At 35.5% G+C, this 24,597-nt stretch overlaps 2 pseudogenes; one reads left to right on the plus strand and one right to left on the minus strand.

Moving 5' to 3' along the window:
• Nucleotides 1–653: 653 nt before the first annotated feature.
• LOC138172091 (galectin-3 pseudogene) lies at nucleotides 654–1,489 on the minus strand (annotated as a pseudogene).
• A 5,807-nt stretch (nucleotides 1,490–7,296) lies between these two features.
• Nucleotides 7,297–8,494, plus strand: LOC138172103 (la-related protein 4B pseudogene; annotated as a pseudogene).
• The last annotated feature ends 16,103 nt before the right edge of the window (nucleotides 8,495–24,597 follow it).

The following is a 24,597-nucleotide window of genomic DNA, read 5'->3' on the forward strand; positions in this document are numbered from 1 at the left end:
AGTTACTCCTATTAACACTCAAATTTATGATTCCTTAACTATGTATCTCCTTTCAACCTATTTTTCTGTTTCTGATTTTCTCTCTTTCTATATTGTCTTCCTCAAAAGTGTGTTTGCTTCTCACCATTGCTTCTATTAATCTGCCTTCCTTTCTATTAGCATCCATTTTCCTTATCTCCTTCCCCTCCTATTTCTCTATAGGGTAATACAGATTACTATTCTCAACTGAGTGTGTATGCTATTCTCTCTTTGAGACAATTACTAATATTAGTAAGGTTCAAGCTTTGCCCATCTCCCCACTTTCACCAATACTATAAAAACTCTTCCTTATATGCCTCTTTTATGTGAGATAATTTCCCCTGCCCTTCCTCTCCCTGCCTCCTCATCTTGATGCTTCTCTCTGTCTCACCCCTCATCTTATATTGAGATCATAGCTAATTCACATACATGCCCCCTGTCTATATTTACTTCTTCTAATAATGCTAAAAATGATCTGTTTCTTACCATTTATATGTATCATCTTCCCAAATAAGAATATAAACATTTTAACCTTATTGAGTCTCCTTTTTATTATTTAGTGAACAAACATTTATTAAATTTTGTGTGACCATGACAAAGAAAGTAAATGGAGTCTTAGTATCTTTAAGATTTCTCAAATAATGAGCAGGAAGCGCTTAAGTATATGTTTTACAGGAAAATTCCTTAAAAAATATTTCTGATTCTTTAAATTTATGTCATAGCATGTAAGATACTGGTAAGGTTAATATCACCAGAAATTCTCAGCTTGTTGATCTCATTGACATTTTTCATTCAATGATTGTACTGCAACAAATGGAAATCATTGATAGCAACCTTGAAATAACAGTCTCAATGAGAATTTGAATTTAGAATGGTTTACCAGCTTCAAATGGGAACATAGCCTGTCTTTCCTCCTTTCCCCAAATTTTTTTGAATTTTGAATTACAAACAATTACTTGTCTGTTGTCCTCATTGAAGCTGGGATTGAAGTGGATGGCCACTTCATTCTCTTTCTTGAAATCTAAGGCAATTTTGTTTGCATTGGGTTTTGTTTTGCCCATGATAGTTATCAGCATGTGATGCATAATTCCTCCTGGCAAGGGAAGATCATAAGGCACTATCAGTGGGCCTGCCACAGCAGGAGTTGATCCACTAGGGGTATTCATGGGCCCTGAAGGCAGATAAGCTCCAGTAGCACTAGGCTGCCCTGGAGCTTTATAGTTTGCAGGTGCTTCTGGTCCAGGGTAGACTCCAGGTGCTGTTGGAAAAGGGTATGCTCCAGGGCCTCCTGGACCAGGGTAGGCCCCAGGTGCTCCTCGACCAAGGTAGGCTTCAGGAGATCCTGGGTATGCCCCAGGACCTGTGTGTTGGTTTCCCCAAGGACCTTGTGGCCAACCTTGTTGCTTTCGATTTCCACACCCAGATATAGCATTATTAAGAGAAAATCCATCAGCCATTTTCCTGGTGTAGTGGCTTTTGGCTTTGTCCTGGAGTGGATGGGGCAGTTACTTCCTGGAACTCTTTATTGAGTCTCATGAATTCTTTTTCATCTTTAGTTTTTGGTGCTTCTCTTCAATTTGGCCTTTGGAGCTTCACTTTGCTATTCATCTTTGGTCTTTTCATCAGGATGGCTTGAAAGTCATCTATTTCACTATATATATATATATAATATTTCCTTGAATAATTATAGTCAGTTTTGCTGGGTAGATTATTTTTATTCTAATCCCAGCCCCCTTCAATTCCAGAGTTTCATATTATAAGCCCTTCATTCCTTTGACATGAAAACTGATAAATTGCAGAGAACTTTCAAGAGTCCCTTGGCTCCGCTAATGAAATGTTTCCCTCCCCTATATTATTACATGAAAGGTTCCAGGGCAGATAAGCAGGAGGATGTATAAACTTGTTTGGATGTAGAGAACTTTTGGGATCCCTTGGCCCCAATAAAGGAATATTCTCCTGCCCTATACAGTTACTTGCAAGATTACAGGGTAGATAAGCAAGAGGGCATGTAATGTTTTGTTTTTGTTTATGCCTCCTGATATGGGCCTATGATACAACCCGAATAAATAACTAACCTTAGGCAAGGGTAAATAGTAAACAAGGTTAAGGGAAGGTCATTGTACTTTGCATCTTTTTGGGGTGTCTATATTCTTTTGGGTCACATAGATCTTCTGTTGGGGGGCTTATAAACTCTGTGAGCTCCTTTCATCTTTGGCTCTGTATGAAATGGTCCTGTAAAAAACAGACTATTTATTACACCTCTGTCTTGTTATTCTCACCACTTGCTAGCCCAACAATGGTTCTGGCCACAGTAATAAATCTTATATAATGCTAACTGTGGTTTGATGATATAAGAATTATTTCTTTGTGGATGCTTACCATATTTTCTCCTTGAATGATAGAAGAAAAAGGAAAAAAAATAATATCTCAAAGATTTACACAAGGAAGAGCTTTTACAATAGAGAAGGTAATAGAAGGTGTGGGGACATTGCTTGAATTTAAGTCTCATCAGAATTGGTTCAAAGAGGGTAGAATGAATACATACTCAATTGGGTATAGAAGTCCAACATACCCAAAAGGGAAGTAAGAGGAAGAAGTGATAAAAGATGGGGGCTTAATAAAGGGGAGTACAAGCTATGGTAGGCAGTGGTCAGCAGCAAAACTGACTTTAAAAGAACAACAGATTAAAAAGAGAGAAAAAAAGATAAATAGAAGAAAATATTATAGAGGGAAGTGTGTAGTAGTCATAACAGTGAATATGATGAATAATAAACACACACACACAGAAGATGGCATAATGAATTAGAGACCAAAATCCCAAATCGAGCAATGTGTTCTTTCAAAGAAACTCATTTGAAACAGAAAGAAATACACAGAGTTAAAATAAAGGGGTGGAGATGTATCTATTATGACTCAGTAGAGGTAAAAAAATAAGGCAAAAATGGCACTCATGATATCAGACAAAACAAAAGCAAAAATAGACCTTATAGGGGCGGCCAGGTAGCACAGCAAGTAAGAGCACCGGCTCCAGGGTTGAGAAGACCTGGAGATCGAATCCCAGGCTCAGACACCTAGCACCCACCCAGAAACTCTTGGCCATGTAACCTTGAGCAAGTTACTTAACCCCAATTGCTTAGGGGCATCCAGGTGTCTCAGCAAGTAAGAGCACCGGCTCCAGTGTCAGGATGACCTGGATCAAATCCGGGCTCAGATACTCAGCACCACACCCAGAAATAATAACTGGCCGTGTAACCTTGAGCAAGTTATTTAACCCCGATTGCTTAGAAAAAAAAATAGACCTTATAAAAAGGTATCATAAGGGAAACTATATCATACTAAAAGGTATCATAATTAAGTAATGTTTTAAAAAGTGTATGGTAAGTTTCTCTGACAAAGGACTCATTCATCAAGTCTAGAGACTTATATTAACTAATGCAGAACTGAGTGGAACTTAGACATCATTTTATACAGCAACAACAATATTGCCTTGATCACCACATATAAAATACTTATCTACTTTAATGGATGCAATGAAACAAGACAATTCTAAAGAACTCATTATGAGCAATGCTATCCATCTCTGGAGGGAGAATTGATGAACTCTGAGTACAAATTGAAGTATATATTTTTACTTTATTTTTCTTATTTCTGTGGCATGGCTAATTTAGAAAAATGTTTTTCCTGCTTTCACATATACAATTGATTTTGCATTGTTTGCTTTCTCTATAGGTTGAATAGGAACTAAAAGGAAGGAAAGAATTTACAATGTAAAATTTTAAAAATTATTCTAAAATAAATAGGTTAAAGATAAAAATTTTAAAGGATTACAGATGAATTTACTAACTTAAAGTTATAACTATCTTATACATCTTGTTTTCCTTAATATAAGAAGAGGAATGTCCATCTGAATTGTTGAAAATTTATAATTATAAAATAGTTCTTTGTAGAATAGAAAATTTTTATTTGCAAGAATACATAATAAAGAACAGTAATGGCAAATATAGTGACAGTAGAGATGTTGCTGCTTTATCTATATATCCAATAATTCTGTTCATTATTCATCTGACATCAGATTAATGAATGAATGAGAGTAATAATGAGATTGATTTAAAGTTCCTTACTATGTATCTTCCATTATAAATAATGCTACATATATGAATTTAAAAATAAGACAGTTCCTATCCTCAAGAAAATTATACTCCAAAAAGGTAACAAACATGAGAAAAAAAAGTGTGCAAGCAGTCATATTGTGGAGTAGGATATCACAAAGGTGGGTGGAGGAATGGGACATTGAAATTTACATGAACGGTAATGGTATTATGATCTGATTACTCTTCTCAAAGCTAGAATTAGGAACCATGTGTTTTGAGGTTGTGTAAGGGGCAAATGAAATGGGGAAGTAGGGTGATGTAATGCTATGAAAATTTCCTGAAGGCTTAAAATCATCAATATGTCTCAGGGTTTCCAGGAAAGAGTCTAATTCCTCCAGCATAAGGTTCAATCACCTTTTCTTGAAAAGGATATCGCTACATAAATGATGGCCTAAGAACTTTTCAAGTCTTATCTCTTACTACTCTGTAGTCTCATAGATCTAAAAGTTGTAGAATACTGTCGTTCCTTTAATCCAATTGTTTTTATTTTATTTTATTTATTTTAATTTTTTTCATGTGCCTTTCTTTTTTATTAGTTTTTTTAAATTAAATTTTATGTTTATTTTTAGTTTGCATCATTCATTTCCACAAGATTTTTAGTTACAAATTTTCTCCCTGTCTTTCTCTTACCCACCACCCCAAAACAGCCATATCACTGAATATCCCCTCCCCCAATATGCTGTCTCCTATATCCTCCCTCATTCTTCACCAACTTTCCAGTAGGCCAAGATGGATCTCTATACCCCAGTGCCTGTAAATCATATTTCATAGTTGCTCTAATTGCATATTAAGGATTAGATTTTAACCTTTTGAATTCCAGATCCTTTCCCTTCCTCCCTCATCGCAAACCCTTACTAGGAAGATAAGCAATTCGATATAGGTTGTATATGTGTAGCTACAAAAAATATTTCCATAGTGGATATATTTTCAAAATTCACTATATTTACCTCCATCCTATCCCACCCCCAATTGTTCTGTTCTCTACTTTGACCCTGTCCCTTTTCAAAAATGTGTGCTTCCAACTTCCCTCCCCCCAACCTGACCTCCCCTCCATCATTCCCCTTCTCGTCCCTTTCCCCCTACTCTCCTGTAGTGTGATATACCCTATTTAGTGAATATGCCATTCCCTCTCTAAACCAAATTCAATGAGAGTAATTTTGACCCATTCCCTTTTTCCTTCTTCTTCTTCCCCTCCATTTGTAACAATTTTCTCTTGTCTCTTCTATATGGGATAATTTACCCCTTTCTGTCTCTCCTCATCTCCTCTCTTTATATTTCTCACTCACCTCTCAATTTCACCTTTTAAGAATCATCCCTTTGTGGCCTGGTGGCATAGTGAGTAAGAGCACCGGCCCTGGAGTCAGAGACCCAGGATCAGTTCCCGTCTCAGATACTTAACAACCACACAAAATAACTGGCTGTGTAACCTTAAGCAAGTTACTTAACCCCAATTGCTTTTTTTAAAAAATCATCCCTTTTTATTCAAATGGTCCTGTGCCTCTGTCTATGTATACTGGTACAAATACTTACATATGTACTCATATGCCCGTATACCCCCTATATAGATATATGTGTGTATATATGCTTATATGTGTGTATGTATATATACATATATATATAAATTTACATATATATATATAAATTTACATTCCCTTCAACTCATACTGAGAAAAGTTTCATAAATTACAATTATCATTTTTCTATGTAGGAAAGTAAATAGTTTGACTTTGAAAAGCTCCTTATGGTTTCTTTTTCCTGTTTACCTTCTCATGCTTGTCTTGCTTCTTGTATCTGAATGTCAAATTTTCTATTGAATTACGGTTTATTCATCGAGAAGCTTGAAAGTCCTCTATTTCATTGGATGACCACATGAAACCTGATACTCAGTTTTGCTGGGTACGTGATTCTTGGTTTTAATCCCAACTCCTTTGACCTCCAGAATATCATATTTCAAGCCCTTCAATTCCTCAGCGTTGAAGCTGCCAGATGCTTTATCCTGATTGTGTTTCCACTATGTCCAAATTGTTTCTTCTTCACTGCTTGTAATATTTTCTCCTTGATCTGGGAACTCTGGAACCTGTCTATAATATTCCTAGGGGTTTTCTTTTGGGTTATCTTTTTCAAGAGGTGATTGGTGGATTCTTTTGACTTCTATTTTGCCCTCTGGTTCTAAAATATCAGGCCAGTTTTCCTTGACAATTTCTTGAAGGATGATATCTACGTTCTGTTTTTGATCATGGCTTTCAGATAGTCCAGTAATTTTTAAAACATCTCTCCTGAATCTATTTCCTAGTTCAGTGTTTTTTTTTTCCCAAGGAGATATTTCACATTGCCTTCTATTTTTTTATTTGTTTGGATGTTTTTAATAGTATCTTGATTTTCTTACATCATTCTCATTTCTCTTCCCAATTTTTATTCAACTTCTCTTATTTGCTTTTTACAATCCTTCTTAAGCTTCTCTATGGCCTGTAACCAATTCATATTTTTCTTTGAAGATTTTGGGGGCAGGATTTCTGCCTTAATTTTCTTCCTCCTGTTCCATGTTTTGATCCTTTTTGGCGGGCAAAAAGGAATCCAAAGTCAGATTGTTGTGCTTACTTTTCTTCCTTTGCTTGCTCATGTTGCCACTCAATTACTTGACTTTTGATCTTTTTGCCACAGAAGAACTCTTCTTCCAGAGAGGAGAGCTTTGTCCCAAATCATTTCAGTTTTCACAGCTACCAGAGCTATTACTTTGCTGCCCTCTCTGAAGCCTCCACCGGCTCTGCTACCTGGTCACCCACCCCAGGAACTACACCCTAGACAACAATCCATATCCAAGCAGGTTAAAGTAAGTTCAATTGATTTTGGGGCCTGAAAGGGGAAGCATCCACAGTCACCACTGCAGCTGCTCAGCCTGAGCCTCTCTCCACCCTATCCACCCCCTACTTCCCAGTGCCCACCTGCTCCTCTGCCTTTTCCTTCCCCCTTCCTTTCCCTTTTCCTCCCCCCACCCGGGGTCCCCAAGTGTGGTGTGGTCACTGGTAGCAGCTGCGGCGGAGGCGGAGGTGCCCATGGTCGGTTGGGCAGCGGAGGTGGCGGCAGCATTCTCAGGGGCAGCGGCAGCGGCAGCAGCAGTCCAAGCCATAGCTGGAGCGGCAGCGGCTGTGACAGCACAAGAAGATTACCAGCAAAGTACTCTCTGAGGAGTCATAAAGTAGACAGCTCATGACTTCTAATCAGGACACTGAAATTGTGGCTGAACCGCAGGTGCAGCAAGTACAAGAAATAAAAGACAGTTCTCATCTAGAACCAGCCAAGGTTTCAGAGTTAAACACTAATGCAAAAGTATGGGGGAATCATATGTTACACTTGGAGGCAAGTGGTACCACTGATGGAAATGTGAGCAAAGCCTGGGAAGAAATAGCAGACCACCCTCCAGATGCCTGCAAAGAAGGATTGAATGCCAGAAGTAATGGCGATGCATCATATACTAATGCAGTGTTAGCAGACCTGCAAGAGCCAGTTTCATTATCAGACCAAACAGAAATGAACACTTTGGTACTGGACCATACAGAATATGAGTCTATACCTGAAAACCCCCAGACAGAACAAAGTGAAGAAGTGCAAGAAGACCCCCGAAATGTACTTTAAAAAAAAAAAAAACACTGGAATTCTGCTTATCTCGAGAGAATCTTGCAAGTGACATGTATCTTATATCACAGATGGATAGTGATTAGTACATGCCAATAACAACAGCTGCTAACCTCGACCACATCAAGAAACTCAGTACTGGTTTGGATTTAATTGTTGAAGTTCTTCGATCATTGCCTTTAGTCCAAGTGGATGAGAATGGAGATAAAGTCAGGCCAAATCTGAATTGCTGCATTGTTATATTGCGTGAAATACCTGAATCTACTCCTATAAAAGAAGTAGAAGCACTCTTACAGGAGATAACTTGCCTAAGTTTGTCAATTGTGAGTTTGCCTATAATGACAATTGGTTTATAACATTTGAGTAGGAAGCTGATGCTCAACAGGCATACAGATATCTGAGAGAAGAAATGAAAATTTTTCAAGGAAAACAAATAAAGGAACAGATAAAAGCAAAAGCTATTGCTATAAACACATTTTTTTCCAAAGAATGGATATAGACCTCTGGACATGAACCTCTACACACAACAGCATTATACAACATCGTTTTACTTGCCTCCAGTATAGAGTCCCCAGCAACAATTTCCATTGTAGAGCTTAATTACCCCACAGACCTGGTCAACTATGCATAGTTATCTTGATCCTTCCTTGAGGTTGGTGGCCATGTTCCTGTTCTCCTGGATGGGCCTCTAAGAATTGGGAGTGGAGTGGACGCAGGCAGTCACCTCCTTTCATTCTAATAGAGGTTAGAAATAGAGTACTTCTTTGTCCTGCTTGCTCAAAAGTCTCACAAAAAAGACAACAGTGTGCAAATCTAATGGTTTTGGAATAAGAAGGATATTGGAAACTTTTCCTAAACCTGCCTTTAAATCTGGAGATCTACAAAGGAGATGAGAGGAAATGGTACATTAGAAGCAAATTGATGAGACCCCCTCTGAAGACATTTCCACACTGAAGGAGTGGTGAACCAACATGATTTATATACATTGTCAAATTTAATATGGATTCCAGATGTATTTAGAATGATCAGACATATCTTTCCTTATATCTAAGAAGTGTGCAGATGTTTAAAAAAATTTCTTCATGGACAACAACCACTATGATGAAGAAAGTACCAGTAAATCTTTCCAGTATTTTAGATCCAGATGTCTTCATTCATTTGCTGCATCAGTAAGAGCAGCAGTATCATAAAAGAGAGGTGCAATATCCTTAAGTAACTAAATACCATAAACACCCAAAGTTTCTATTTCTAGATGAGATGACAACTGAATCCAAGAAAAAAATTTGAGCATGTACGTGGAAGAGCATTATACTCTTCAGAATTTCTACTGCCGATAAATGAAAAATATGTACTGGCAAAATAAATAAATGAATAAATAAAGTAAGTTCAATTAACCCTCAAAATGGTTACTTGGTCCCGCTACAATCTGCAGGCCAGGAGCTCTGAAGGAGCTACTTCTCTGTCTAGAGGCAGAGACCAGATCACACTCCTCAACCCCCTGTTCCCAATGTCCACTGACCTCTCACTTTGTTTTTGTCATTTATGGGTTGATAATTCTGGAAACTGTCACAGTTGCTGGTGATCCACTCTCCTGAAGTTCCTCTAGCCATGGCTGGTCAGGTAGCCCTGAGGTTAAAACCCAGGCTTATGGGGGGCTGGGCCCTGCTTCCTGCATGCTACGATGAACCATTCCTGCCAGCCTTCTGGGCTTTCTTCAGTGCTATGTTTGTTTCTTTCTGTCACTGTGTAGCAGCAAGCACCCCAAGAGTCCTCAGGGTGTCTGCCAACACAGGTTCTTAGATCTGCTTTGATAAAGAAAAGCAACTCAAAATGGGTTAACAACCTTACTTTAATCAGTCAAATATGTATCATTTACCTAGTTCAGGGGAAAAAGGTCAGCACCCCGAACTTCATAGTATACAGACAGAATTATCAAGACAGAGAAACAGGTCAAGTAGACAGATTTCCAAACTGTCCAACCATTACATCCATACCAAACAACATCTGGGTGTCAAAGCCGGGGGGCTCTGGACAACAGCTTTCCAGAGTTTCATCTGATCAAATCACAGAACACTTCTCAAAGTGAGCCCCAAAACAAAGTCTCACATCAAGGCTTATATAGTCTTCTCCTGGCTCAGAGAATGTAACAACCTTTTGGACCCACTGGCCAATCAAAAAGTATCTACTGAAAAACAAGCCTCCTACCCCAGGCTCCAGGTGCACTTTAGCCTAGGGGCAGGGAAGATCTTTAAATTTACATTCCGATTACACACTATGTAGGTTCTGTAGTTCTAATGTTTGTTTAGAGTAATTTTTATAGGTATTTGAGGTGGTTATGGGGGGAGCACAGGGAGTCTTCCTTCTTATATGCAGCTATCTTGGCTCCTCCCCCTATTTAATTCAACACTTGCTTGAACAATGATCTTTTTTTTTTTTTTTTAACCATAACTCCTGTAATGGTAGGCTTCTCCTATCTGGGGGTGGGGAAAACCTCCAATATGGAGGAAGAGTAATTTCTGATTTCAGTACCTATTCTTTCCTAATCTCAAACATAGCTTTTCCCCTCTGCAACTTCAGTCAAACACTTCCTGATTCAACATTATCTTTCTAAAGGTACAAAAAAAAATCAAATCTCTCATTAGTCATATTTTATAATATAAGATGAAAATGCATAATGATTTTTTTCTCTTTTCTCAAATATTCTCCTTTCCTTCTTTGTTTTATCCTGTGCCCTCTTTTTCACTTTGTTCACCCTCACCATCAACCACCTCTGTAAAAAAAAAAAGGGTTATAGATAATCTGTAACTAACTTCTTAGATCCTAAAATGTGATATCCAGAGTTGAACACAGCATACTAAGATGTGATCTATACAAAAATAAATCTCTTACCTCAATATTTCTAGATACTTTACTTATCAATCCAACATAATTTCAAGCTTTTCTGAATGTTATGCCACATGCCTTAAATCAAAATTTCACTAAAATAAAAGACCTGGATTTCTTTTTCCTCCCTTAAGGATTATTACCTAACTAATATGGAAATATGCTTTGCATGATTGCACAAGTATAATAAATATAAAATTGCTTGCCTTCTCAATAAAGTAGAGGGAGGGAGGAAAGCATGGAGAAAGGAAGAACTCAATTTTTTAAAGTGTTTTTACAGGTAATTGGCTGAAAAATATTTTTAAAAGAATTATTGTCTAAGCATCAATCACCCATCCTGTATTTTTATACTCAATTCTGTGAACCCACATTTAAAATTGCATATTTATGCTCACTAAGTTTTGTCTCAATCTCATCAGCCTAACTTTTCAACAAAAAATAGTGTTAAAATAATGTTTTGTTCTTCTACTATATGCCTAATAATGAGAGTCTGGGTCAAAGGATGTGCAGTTTTTGATATCCATATTTTTTTCCTACATTCCCATTCACAGTTCATTAGTGAAACTCATGTTGACTGATCCCAAATTTGTGTCTCGTTATAAGTAGTCTAAATTGTCTCGTTAGGAAGGAACAGAAGCTACTTGTAACCACCTGTTTGAAGAAAGGCAAACAAAAGTAAATTTTACAAAAATAAAGCCATTCCACTTTAAGTTCTAATCTTGGAGGATTGTCTAGAGACCAAGCTATTTGAATTCCTGTGATTAAATAGAGAGTAAACATTCAGGACCTGAGTTAAGGCAAGGTGTTTATGACCTAGGCCTGTGTATGTAACCAAAAACATATTTTAATTTTTTTTTTCTGCTCAGATTATTATATTGGAAAAAATATAGATAAATAAGAGCTTATTGTTGTCAGTCAATATTGAATCATGTATATGCTAGTAATTGTAATAATACATTTTAATCAATTTGCCATTAATCATATCTTGATGTATAGTTGAAATAGCTTAGCACATTAACATAAAATAAATATCTACAAGAATATTAAATATTATTTAAACAACTATATTAATATTCATTGGTTTGTACTGAAGTTATCTGAGAAAATCACATTCTGCCTGGTTATTGTTTATTGAGCAATTACTGACCAACTACTTAAGATACCTGAATTAACAAAGCAAAAAAAAAAAGGCAACAAAAACCTACTAAGAGGGAAGACAATGATAGCACATAGTGTAAATATCACAGCTTATTCTTTGAAATTCACCTCATTTGTTGCCAATGCCTTTCTCCCTGCATTTCATATTTTAAATATCAGAATAATGTTTACTTTTTCTCCTGCCCTGTTATTCTCATATCCAGTCATCTACTGATTTACTGAATCAACTAATGTTGATGTCATCTTTCTAATGACTTTTCTCTCATATATGTTATCCTCTAGCATTGTAGCCATCACCATAGATAATTTTCATTATCTCTTAATTAGCCTAAAACAATCCTTTCCTCAGAGGCCTTCCCACTACATCTTTCTATTTCCTCCTATCAATTTTTCTGACTGTCAAGCTCATCGTACTTTTCATCAAGCTGTCAAGATCATCGTAGTTATACATAGAATCTACTCACATTCTACACTCAAATCTTTATTGGCTTTCAATTGCCAGATGGGTAAAATTCAAACTTTTTTTGCCTAAAATCAAACTCCTTTTCACTTATCTCTCAAAATATTTTTAAGCCAATCCTCAGAATAGGCAGAATAGGTTAGAGTGAAGGACTTAGAATGTTGGAAGACTTGAATTCAAAAAAATGCTTCAGTTAGTTTCTAGTTATGTTACCATGGACAAATCATTTAACATCTGTTTGTGTCAAATTACTTATCTTTAAAATAGGGTCACTAATAGCATATATCTTCAGAAGGTTGCTGTGAGTATAAAAGAAGATTAAATTTCAAAACACCTCATATCGTTTTTTTCTTTTTTTCTTTTGGTCTTTATTAATTTGTTTGTTTGAGTTTATAAGACTCAGTTCCCCAGTTCTCTGAGTTTCAAATATTCCCTCCCTTCTCCCCCCCTTCTGCCATAGTGGCATACAATCAGGTATAGGATCTGCAGATACTTTCACATTAGACAATGGTCAGGTTATAAAGAAGGATCTTTTCAGATGGAATGAACAATGGGAAAGAGGAAACCAAACTAACCAAGAAAAAGGAATACAGCAGGAAATTTGCTTCAAAATGCATTCAAACTCTGTTCTTTCTAGTTCTTTCTCTGAATGTAGACACCTCTCTCCATTATGAATTCTTTTGGAGTTTACTTATAGGCCTGAATTTCTGAGAAGAGTCCAGTCTATCAAAGTTGGTCATCACACTTATGTTGTTTCTGTAATTGTGTACAAATTTCTCCTGGTTCTGCTCTTCTCACTCAGAATCAATTTGTATAAGCCTCTTCGTGTAGATATGAAGTCTATCTGCTCTTCATTTCTTATGGAACAATAGTATTCAATTACATTCAAATGCCATAACTTGTTTAGCCATTCCCGAATTGGTGGGCATTCCCTTAATTTCCAATTCTTTGCCACCACAAAAAAGAGCTGCTATAAATATTTTTGTACATATGGGTCTTCCTCATGCTGCTATGATCTCTTTGGGATACACCCCTAGAAGTGGTATTACTAGGTCAAAGGTTATGAAATTACTTATAGCCCTTTGAGCATAGTTTCAGATTGCTTTCCAGAATGGTTGGATCCATTGACAACTCCACCAGTAATGTATTACTGTTACATTTTTCCACATCCTCTCCAGCATTTGTCATTTTCCTGTTTTGTCATCTTAGCCAATCTGACCATTGAGTTGTGGTACCTCAGAGTTGCTTTGATTTGCATTTCTCTAATCAATAGTGATTTAGAGCATTTTTTCATATGCTTATAGATACCTTTAATTTCTTCATCTGAGAACTGCCTATTCATATCCGTTGACCATTTATCAATTGGGGAATGACTTCTATTTTTATGATTTGACTTAATTCTCTGTATACTTTAAAAATGGGGCCTTTATCAGAGACTTAGGTTATAAAAACTCCTTCCCAATTTCCCACTGCCCTCTTAATCTTAGTTATATTGGCTTTGTTTGAACAGAAGCTTTTCAGTTTCATATAATCAAAGTTACCAATTTTGCATTTTTAAATGCTCTCTAATTTTTGTTTTCTCAGGAAATCTTCCCCTCTCCATATATCTGACAGGTAAACTGTTCCTTGCTTTCCCAGATTGCTAACAGTATTTTGGTATACAGTGTTAGATAATGGTTTATGCCCAGTTTATGCCATACTATATTCCAGTTTTCCAAGCAGTTTTTGTCAAATAGTGAGTTCTTATAACAACACCTGGGCTCTTTGTGTTCATCAAAGAGTAGATTATTATACTCGTTAACAGATGAGTGTCAGATACGCAATCTATTCCATTGATCCACTACTCTATTTCTCAGCCAGTACCATGTAGCTTTGATGACAGCTGCTTTATAATACAGATTAAATCTGGTATAGCTAGGCCATCTTCCCTAGCATTTCTTTTCATTAATTCCCTTGATATTCTGGACCTTGTGTTCTTCCAAATGAATTTAATTACTATTTTTTCTAGTTCCAAAAAGTAATTTTTTGCTGAATTGATTGGTATGGCACTAAATATGTAATTTAATTTAGGTAAAATTGTCATTTTTTATTATATTAGCTCAACCCACCAATGAGCAATTGATCTTTTTCCAATTAGTTATATGTGACTTTATTTATGTGAAAAGTGTGTTGTAGTTGTGTTCATATAGATCTTGGATTTGTTTTGGCAAGTAGATTCCCAAACTTTTAATGATGTCTACAGTTACTTTAAATGTGATTTCTCTTTCTATCTCTTGCTCTTGGATTTCATTAGAAATATACAGGAATGCCGAGGATTTATGTGGATTTATTTTATATCCTGCAACTTTGCCCAGTTTATTTATAATCTTAATTAGTCTTTTAATTTATTTTTTAGGATTCTCTAAGTATATGATCATATCATTGGTAAAGATGATAGCTTGGTCTCTTCTTTGCCTAATTTGATTCCTTTGATTTTTTTTCTCTCTAATTCATACTGCTAACATTTCTAATACCAGATTGAATAAGAGGCGTGATAGTGGACACCCTTGTTTCACCCTGGATATTATTGGAAATGTTTCTAGATCATCCCCATTACATAAAATACTTGCTCATGCCTTTAAATAGATGCTACTTATTATTTTAAGGGAGGCTCCATTTATTCCTATACTTTATAGTGTTTTTAATAGGAATTGTTACTTGTCAAAAGCCTTTCTGCATCTATTGAGATAATCATGGGTTTCTCCTAGTTTCATTGTTGATATGATTAATTATACTGATGGTTTTCCTAATATTAAACCATCCTTGCATTCCTGGAGTAAATCCTACCTGATAAAAGTGTATTATTCTTGTGATAAGTTGCTGTAGTCTTTTTGCTAATATTTCATTTAAAATTTTTGCATCTATATTCATGAGGCAAATTGGTCAATAGTTTTCTTTTTCCATTTTATTTCTACCTGATTTACGCATCAGTACCATGTTTTGTCATAAAAAGAATTTGGGAGGACTCCTTCTTCACTAATTTCCCCATATAGTTTGTAGAGTATTGGAATCATTTGTTCTTTATATGTTTGATAGAATTTGCTGGTAAATCTGTCTAGCCCTGGAGATTTTTTTTTCCCTAGGGAGTTCACTGTTGTTTGTTCATTTTCTTTTTTTGAGATGGGGCTATTTAAGAAATTTACTTCTTCTTCAGTTAATCTGGGAAATTTGTATTTTTGTAAATATTCATCCATTTAACTAAGATTGTCAAATTTATGTGCATATTATTGGGCAAAATAATTCCTAATTATTGTTTTAATTTTCTCTTCATTGGAGGTAGATTCATCCTTTTCATTTTTAATGCTTATAATTTGGTTTACTTCTTTCTTTTTTTATCATATTGACTAAGGTCCTATGAATTTTATTGTTTGTTCTTCATAAAACCAACTCTTAGTTTTATTTATTAATTCAATAGTTTTCTTAATTTGAAATTTATTAATCTCTCCTTTAGTTTTCATTATTTATCATTTAGTATTGAATTGTGGATTTTCAATTTGATCTTTTGCTAGCTTTTTCAATTGCATGTCCAATTCATTGACCTTCCTTTTCTCTAATTTATTAATGTATGCAATCAGGGATATAAAACTTTCCCTTACAAACTGCCTTTGCTGCATGCCACAAAATTTGGTATGTTGGCTCATTATTCCCATTCTTTTGAATAAAGTTACTGATTGTTTCCATAATTTCTTGTTTGACCCACTCATTCTTTAGGATTAAATTGTTTAATTTCCAATTAGTTTTTAGTCTATCTTTCCATGGCCCTTTATTGCATATGATTTTTATTGCATCATCATCCAAGAAGGATGCATTTAATATTTCTTACTGCACTGAATTATGAGGTTTTTGTGTTCTACTATGTGGTCAATTTTTGTGTATGTGCCATGTACCACTGAAAAGAAGGTATATTCCTTTTAATTCCCATTCAGTTTTCTCCAGAGATCTATCATACCTGCCCTCTCTAAAATTCTATTCACCTTCTTAACTTCTTTCTTGTTTATTTTGGGTTTGGATTTATCAGTTGCAGAGAGCAGAAGATTAAGGTTCCCCACTAGTCTTGTTTTGCTTTCTATTTCTTCCTCTAATTCCTTCACCTTCTCCTCTGGGAATTTGGATGCTATACCACTTGGTGCATATATGTTAAGTAATGACATTACTTCATTCTCCGTGGTGCCTTTTAGCAGAATATACTTTCCTTCCTTATCTCTTTTAAGTAGATCAATTTTTCTTTTAACTTTATCTGAGATGAGTATTTCTCCCCCTGCTTTTTGGTTTTTTACTTTAGCTGAGGCATGATATATTTTGCTTGAGGCTTTTACCTTTACCCTCTGTGTATCCCTCTGTTTAATATGTGTTTCTTGTAAACAGCATATGTAGGATTATAGTTTTTAATGCATTCTGCTATCCTCCTCCATTTTCAAATTCATTGTTATGATTACTATCTGTCTCTTTCCCTTCAACCTATTCCCTACCCTGTTTATGCTTTTATTTTAATCCCCTTCTCCCTTCCCCTCCTAAAGAGTTTTCCTTTTGACCATAGCCTCTGTCAGTATTCCCTTTTACCAGAACCCCTAATTTTCCTCTCTTTCCCCCTTACTTCTTCCCTCCCTTCTATCCACACCCCCCCCTTTCATAGCTCTTCCCCCCTCTTACTGCCTGTAGGATATGATAGATTTTTATAGTTAATGTAGCATGTTATATCTTCTTCAAAACAATGATTGTCAGGAAAAGTTCTCATTCAGAGCTCCTTTCCCTCCTCTCTTCCCCTCTATTATGATACATTTTGTGACTCTTTTCAATAGAGTAATATGCTTAACTGATTGTGTTATTTCCTCCTTGTACCAGAACCAATGAGGGAAAAGCTCATATAATGCTCATCTCACTTCCTTCTTTCCCCCTGCTATATTGTTTTTATGCCTCTTTGTATGGCATAATTAACCATTTTCTTTCCTCTTCTTCCATTGCAGTTCCTTTGTAGCCCTTAATAAGGTTTTTTTAATCATAATTTTGTGTAATTTATGCCCATAACCTCTACTTCACTATAATCTGTTTGCTCTTATTAAATAACATGTTGTGTGTGTGTGTGTGTGTGTGTGTGTGTGTGTGTGTGTGTGTTTTCCTTGTTTACCTTTCTCTGGTTCTCTTGTATCTCATAATTAGACATTGAATTTTCCATTGAGCTCTGGTGTTTTCATCAGGAAGGTCTGGAAATCCATTACATCTTTGAATGATCATCTCCTTTCCTGGAAGAATATCATCATTTTAACTGGTTAGGTGATCCTTGGTTGTAACCCGAGCTCTTTTGCTTTGTGAAAAATTGTATTCCACTTCCTCCTATCTTTCAGTGTAGAGGCTGCAATATCCTGTGCAACCCTTACTGTGATTCCATGATATTTGAATTGTTTCATTCTGGCTACTTGTAGTATTTTCTCCTTTACCTAGTAGTTCCGGTGTTTGGACACAACATTTCACAGACTTTTCAATTTGGGATCTCTTTCAGGAGATGACCGGTTGATTTCTATTTTATCCTCAGACTGTAGTATCTCAGGACAGTTTTTCTTGGTAAGCTCTTGGAAGATGTTGTCCAGGATCATTTTTTCATTATCTTTTTCTGGTAGGTCTATGATTTTTAGATTATTTCTCCTGGTTCTGTTTTCCAGGTCACTTTTTTTTTTCCATTGAGATATTTTGCCTCTTTTTCTAATTCTTCATTCTTGACCTTTCGTTTGACTACTTTTTAGTGAATTAGTTTCCTTGGTTAGTTTTTGGAGCTCCTTTTCCATTTCAAACGTTTTTCTTTTTAAGGAGCTGTTGTCTCCATTGTAAAATTTTTCCAATTTTGCAATTTTTATTTTAAGAGAATTATACATTTTATCTTCTATCTCTCTAATTTGGTTTTCAAAGTTCATTTTGAGCTCATCTAAGAATGTTTTCTGTGCTTGAGACAAGTTTCCCATTGAGGCTTCAGCTATGGGTGTGGAGTCAATACTGTCTCCCTCTGGATTTGGTTCCTCCTTCTCACAATAGTAGGACTCCGGAGTCTTTGTCTTTGCAGTCTGCTTTTTACCCATTTTGAGGCTGGGTCTTAGCCACACCTTTCCTCTAGGATTCCCAAGCCTTTACTGTTTAAGGTTTTGCCCTGGGGCAATAATTACTATGTTTCCAGGGTAAGAGGGGGGGATTGGAGCAGCCAGGATTCACTCTGCCATCCTGGTACTGGAGGGCCAGATAGGATCTTTTTTAAATTTCTGGGCTGTGGATTTGTAGTCCCAGGAGTAACTGCTGCCTCTGTCAGGGCCCTGAATTTTACTCTTACCCTTCTCCATCCAGTCCTAGCACTGAGGTTATAGGCCTGGCAGTGGCCCTTGTGGTTGGTGGGTCAACTTGCCGCTACATTGATCAGGTCTTGTCTGGGCCTCTGCGCACCATGGTTTCTAGGCCTTTAAGCTGCCCAGGGTTTTCTTCCAAGCCTCAGTGCCTCCCAGGGTCATCTTCCAGGCCTCTGCTTCATATGACACATCTTAAAGTTTCATGTAAAGGCTAGCTATAATTGTTAGTTATTATTGGAAGTCCCATGATTATAAGCAAGCCAAACATATTCAACAACTTTTTGTATCATCGAAACAGCTTTTTTTTTTCCTATTTCCATGCATATATTCATTTACTTCCCCACCACCACCACCAGGATTGTCCCTTTGTCTCTTGGTTAGCTAATTCTTATCCCTTTTAAAAATCTGAATCTAATGGTACCTACTCTGTGAAGCTTCTCTCATTTTATTTCTCCATAATGAGTGACTCACATGACCACCAACCTCACATGACACATTGTTTAGTGAATCTCTAATGTAGTTATTATTTAATGTATCTCCTTTGTGTCTCTTTTATTCCTCCACTAGAGTTTAATGGTAATAATATATATTTATAACATTTTCAAGGCATTTTATAATAATCATCAATCAATTAACAACCAGTGGTTAAATATTTCTTGTGTGTCAGTCCTGTGTTCTTTTGTTAGTACACCATTCTTTTTACAGGAGAAGTATATTGATCAAATGAGAAATCAAGGCAGGTATATGTCCTGATCGGCATTGAAGAAAAGAAGGTCATCAAAGCAGAAGTATTTTTATATCCTCCTGAGAGTTGCCTTTCCTGCCCCCAATATAAAAGAAATTATTACCATCATAAACAGAGAGATAAGGGAACTATGTTACCACATTTTTCATACAGGAAATGAGTTGGAGAAAGAAACATTGAGTTCATCTAGTCTACCCTGTAGCTTTCAAATCTTCCCCTACAAAATACCTAGCAATTTAGCATACAACCTTCAGCTAAAGATCTGAAATGAGGGTGAACCAGTGAAATCCTGAGTAAACCCAATCTTATTACAGGTAATTATAATGAGTTACCAGTACAAAATCTTAATTTACCACAAAGAAACTTTCATGTATTGTTACATTGTCCAAAGCACAATCTAAGCAGAATTAGTTTAATCTCTTTTCCATATGGTAAAATTTTAAATTTTAAGTCAAGTATCATAAGTCCACTAACTCTTCTTCTCTAGCTACTCTCCAATTTGTCTAATTATTGCTTTTGTTTTGTATAATATTGATCCAGAACTGAACACAATACTACAGATGTCTGACTATGGCAGGATTACCACTGCTCTAAAGTTTAATATTCATTGTCTCCTAAAGGAAGCTAGAATCACATTAACATTTATGGTTTTTAATAATTGAGATTGCAATCCAAAATAAGCCTATAGAAAAAAATTCAAATAAATGTATGTGTACCCATGGCATTTACAATTTTATACTAGAGATTTTTTTTAAACTCAGTTATAAGAATTTACACTTATTTCTATTTAACATCATCTTATTAAAACCAGCCCAGTGTTCTAGATTGTTGAATTCTTCTTTCTACAAAGAAATCCACTAAAATTTAAACTGATTTTCCTAAATGAATTAGATTCAATATTACTATTTGACTTGTCAATCTTAATCATCTCACCATGGTCCTTTGTTAATGCAATTTTCACAACTGCCTTTCATTACAGGAAATATTTCTAACCTCCCCACTATTAAAATGTATCACATTAAATGAATTAATTAATATATCTGGTTTATTATTTCATCTTAAACATAATGAAATCACCAAGTAAAGGAATATTATTGGTCATTTATTCCAACCCATTCTAACTCAATTCCTGAGCAAGTATCTTCTCTACATTCTATCAGTGGTAGGAAACTGAGACTGTGATATATTTCTGCAAGGTCACAAAGAAAATAATAAGTCCAGGCCAAGATTGGAAGCTGGATCATCTAACTATAAATCTGGAATACATTCCACTGCAGCAACACACAAAGTTGTAGTTAAGGGAAGATACATCAAGAACACAAAGCCACAATCTTATAAGATAGCACTTCTAAAAAATAAACAAAAGTCCTAAATTACTAAGGAACATATTCACTCCATTCCATTATTCATAATTAGCAAATGTGGTTTTATTCCAGATGAAGACTCCTTATGTCTATTGACTAGATTCAATCATATAAACTCATTCTTTAAAATATATATTTCGCCCATATCCTAAGGCAACATAATAATAGACGGCAGTTAGTTAAAGGTCACTGGCTCATTAGTTGTTTACAAATTATCACCTGAATATCCACAATTACACAATACAGATACACACACATTTATGCATGTACATATATACATATAAACACATATACATATATATTATAGGTGGATATAGAAATACATAAACAGCTAGGTGGTGCAGTGGATATATTGCTAGACCTGGAAGCAGGAAGCATCATTCTCATGAGTTCAAATATTATCTCAGACACATATTATCTGTGTGACACTGGGCAAGTAAATTAACTCTGTTTGCTCAGTTTCTTGATATGTAAAAAAAAAGAGAGAGATGGAGAAGGAAATGACAGACCACTCTGTATCTTTGACAAGATAACCCCAAATTGGGACACAATGCATCAGGCACAACTAAAAAATATACCCCCAAATACAAAGATTATATGCACACACACATATACATATATATGTGTTAAATACATAAATGCATATAGTCATACATACACACATATGTATATATATATGATATTGAATAATAAAAATTTTCGATCTAATTCATTTTGGAACACCAATTTGAATTTTTCTAGAAAGAAGATTTCATACACACACACAATCTGACAATGCCCTAAGTTAAGCACTGGATTATGTGCCATACACATACATGGCAAATATGTACACACATGTATGCATGCACTTAACAATGATACCTGTAAAATTAATCTGTTCCCTTGGGTTTTCACACTGTAATAGGAGAGACAATGTAGAGACAATTCTGTAGAAACAAGGTATATAAAGGATAAAGTGGAATTAATCTGAAAAAATTCACTAGCCTTAAAGGGGTCTGAGAAACATGTATTAAGTGCTTTGAGCACTCATATAATTTTAGTCTTTTGGTCATAGTAATGTATAAAAGTTGAGATCAGACAGGTGTAAAAGCACAAAATTAAGATGGGTCAACATGTGTCAAGTGAAGAATAATGCATAGAACCTATGGGATGTTTGTAGTGATATTTTATCTGGAAGCCTCAAGAAAGACCCCAAAGACATTATATTTATATCCTTTCATCAAATTTTTTAAAAGTAAGTTGCACATGTTGAAAGAAGCACATAATGACAATGTGTGGATGGAAGGCTTCTTAGATCATTAGCTAGGTAGACCCAGATGCAACCATAACTCTTCAAAGCATTCAAGTTAGTATATCAAGTGCTTAGCACAATCCACTAACAGAGTAAGCACATTAAAAAAAAGTTGTTAAATCTAATTTAATATGGTAAATTTCATTTAAATTTAATTTGGCTTCAAGAATCCCACATCCACACTTTACATAACAAAAACTTGTATTGAACTATTCACATAGTATTATCTTCCTTCAAAATAAAACACATTTTCTCTATTTTTCAGTTCACACTTTAACCAGGGCAAATTCTAGCGTTAGAAGAACAAAATTACATTCAATTTCAAGTCAGTAAAGAATAATTCTTTGGAAAGTACTTTCCCTAAAACTGTGTGAGCAGTAAAGAAAGTGTGTTTGCTACCTTGCTTTATATAGGATGGAAAGTATTATCTAATACATATGATATAGAGGACATATGGATAAGGACAGTTGAGCCCAGTTCCTTAAGAAATTAAGTATTATTTAGAGTCAGAGTATCAGCCTCTGTCCTGCCTCATATACTATTGTAGGACTGTGGAAAATTCATATATGCTCTGAGAATACTGAATTTTTCTGATCATTCAAATGGGGATACAAATGTTTATACCACCCAAACCACAGAAACAAAAAAAGTTCTTCACAATTGTTGAGGCAAATTTTGCAAGAAAACTGGTATTTCAAGTGGGTTGGAACTCAGAAACACTACAGGTTAGAAAAGTTTGCAAGGTAACCATGTAATGTTGAATAATTGCCATAAGGAGCATGTGTTCTATTTCTATAGATAGGGAGGTGCCACGTTAAGTTAAGGGGAACAAGAATGATGTGCCCAGATCTGTTTCTTATGAATATGATTTTGGCAAAAGTGTGACATTTCTCTTGGAGAGAAGGCAAACCAGGCAGCAAGAAAGTTCACCAGGAGACAATTGTCAAAAAGACCTGCCAGTTCAGCTGAGAGGTGATGAGGGTCTAAAATAAGGAAGAAAAAGAATGATGGAGCATAGGTCCAAAGAAAATTTGCAACACATCTGAGGAAAGGTGGAGAAGCCTGCAGATTAGCTAAGGAAGCAGCTGTAATAATAAATATATATTATTAAAATAATACTCATTTCATTATTGTTATTATTATAGTTAGAATTTATATTGTGATTCAACGTTTGCAAAATAATTTCTCAATACATAAGAACAAGGCGTGCTTTTTTGGGGGAGGCAGAGTCTTCCAAAATTCATCACCTATGCTAAGTGATTAACCAGTCCAGGATCAAGAGATAGCACCTGTACTCACAAAGAACAGGCTTGATTCTCCATTGTCTCTCTTGACACAGAGATTATAACAACTTGATAGCTATGTCTTCTTTCCTGAAACCAAAGGGCACATAAAGAAACGAAGTTTATACATAAGACTTCATAGAAGAGACAGAAGCAGTTTGATTCTTGGTATTGTCACAATAAGATATGAAACAAAAACTCACTGAGTGATTTTGTGTGTAACTTTTCTTTCAGTGGAGCTCATCAATCAGCCAAAAATACATATATTCAGCACTCATGAAATTAAAGACTTGGCTACACTATGGCACAGTAAAAAATATGCTATATTTTCAGTCAGAACAACTGGGTTAAAATGCCACTTCTCATATTTATTAAATGTGTCATCTCAGGCTAGCCCCTTAACTTCTCTGGATTTTACCAACGCCCTATAGATAAGGAATAGGGTACACAAAATGACCTTTAAGTATGATCTAGCTGTGACTGTGATATTATGAACCTTGGCAATATCCTCCTTCTCTGGCCCTTTTCCATTTAGGCTTGAGATTAGAGTTCATTGAGACAGGTTTTCACCACACAATTGTTGTTTTTGTTGCTTTTAAGCATTATTTAGGGTAGAATTAAAAACAATACAGTTGAGAGGAAACTATGTCAGCCAACTCTTTTCATTATGGTGATAGCTACCCATTGTTCAGAAAGGTGTGGAATAGTGGGAATTATTACTACCCCCAACACACTGTGGAGGCAGGAAAAATAAAAAGTCTAGGGGAAAAATGTTTTATACAATCACTGAATCTGTATGAAAAAAATGAAGGAAAGTGTCAGGGAAAAGTCTGACCCTGTAATCTCATTATTATCTGGAAAAGGAAAAAAAAACATGAATATAAACAATACAAATATATATTTAGGCCAAGAAGGAAATAGGATGGCAATTTGGCAAAGTGGAAGGGAAAATTAGAGGGAGAGAGATGGTAGATTAAGGGAGGGGTTATTCCAAAACAAACAACAACAACAAAAAATAATAAGGGATATATAAAACCTTTGTATGTGTAGTTCTTTTTGAGGACGTAATTGGAATTGGAGAGTATTAACATCAATTGTGGAATGGTTGAATAAGGTATGCTATATAAATGTTATAGAATGTTGTTATACTCTAAGAAATGAGAGAAGTGTTGTTTTCTATGAAACCTGGGAAGATTTGGATGAAATGATACATAGTGAAATGAATAGAATCAAAACAATTTATGAA

Source organism: Petaurus breviceps, unplaced genomic scaffold, assembly GCF_028583685.1.
Source record: "Petaurus breviceps papuanus isolate PSGF00001 unplaced genomic scaffold, PetGlider_PUasm1.0 490, whole genome shotgun sequence".
Lineage (NCBI taxonomy): Eukaryota > Metazoa > Chordata > Mammalia > Diprotodontia > Petauridae > Petaurus > Petaurus breviceps.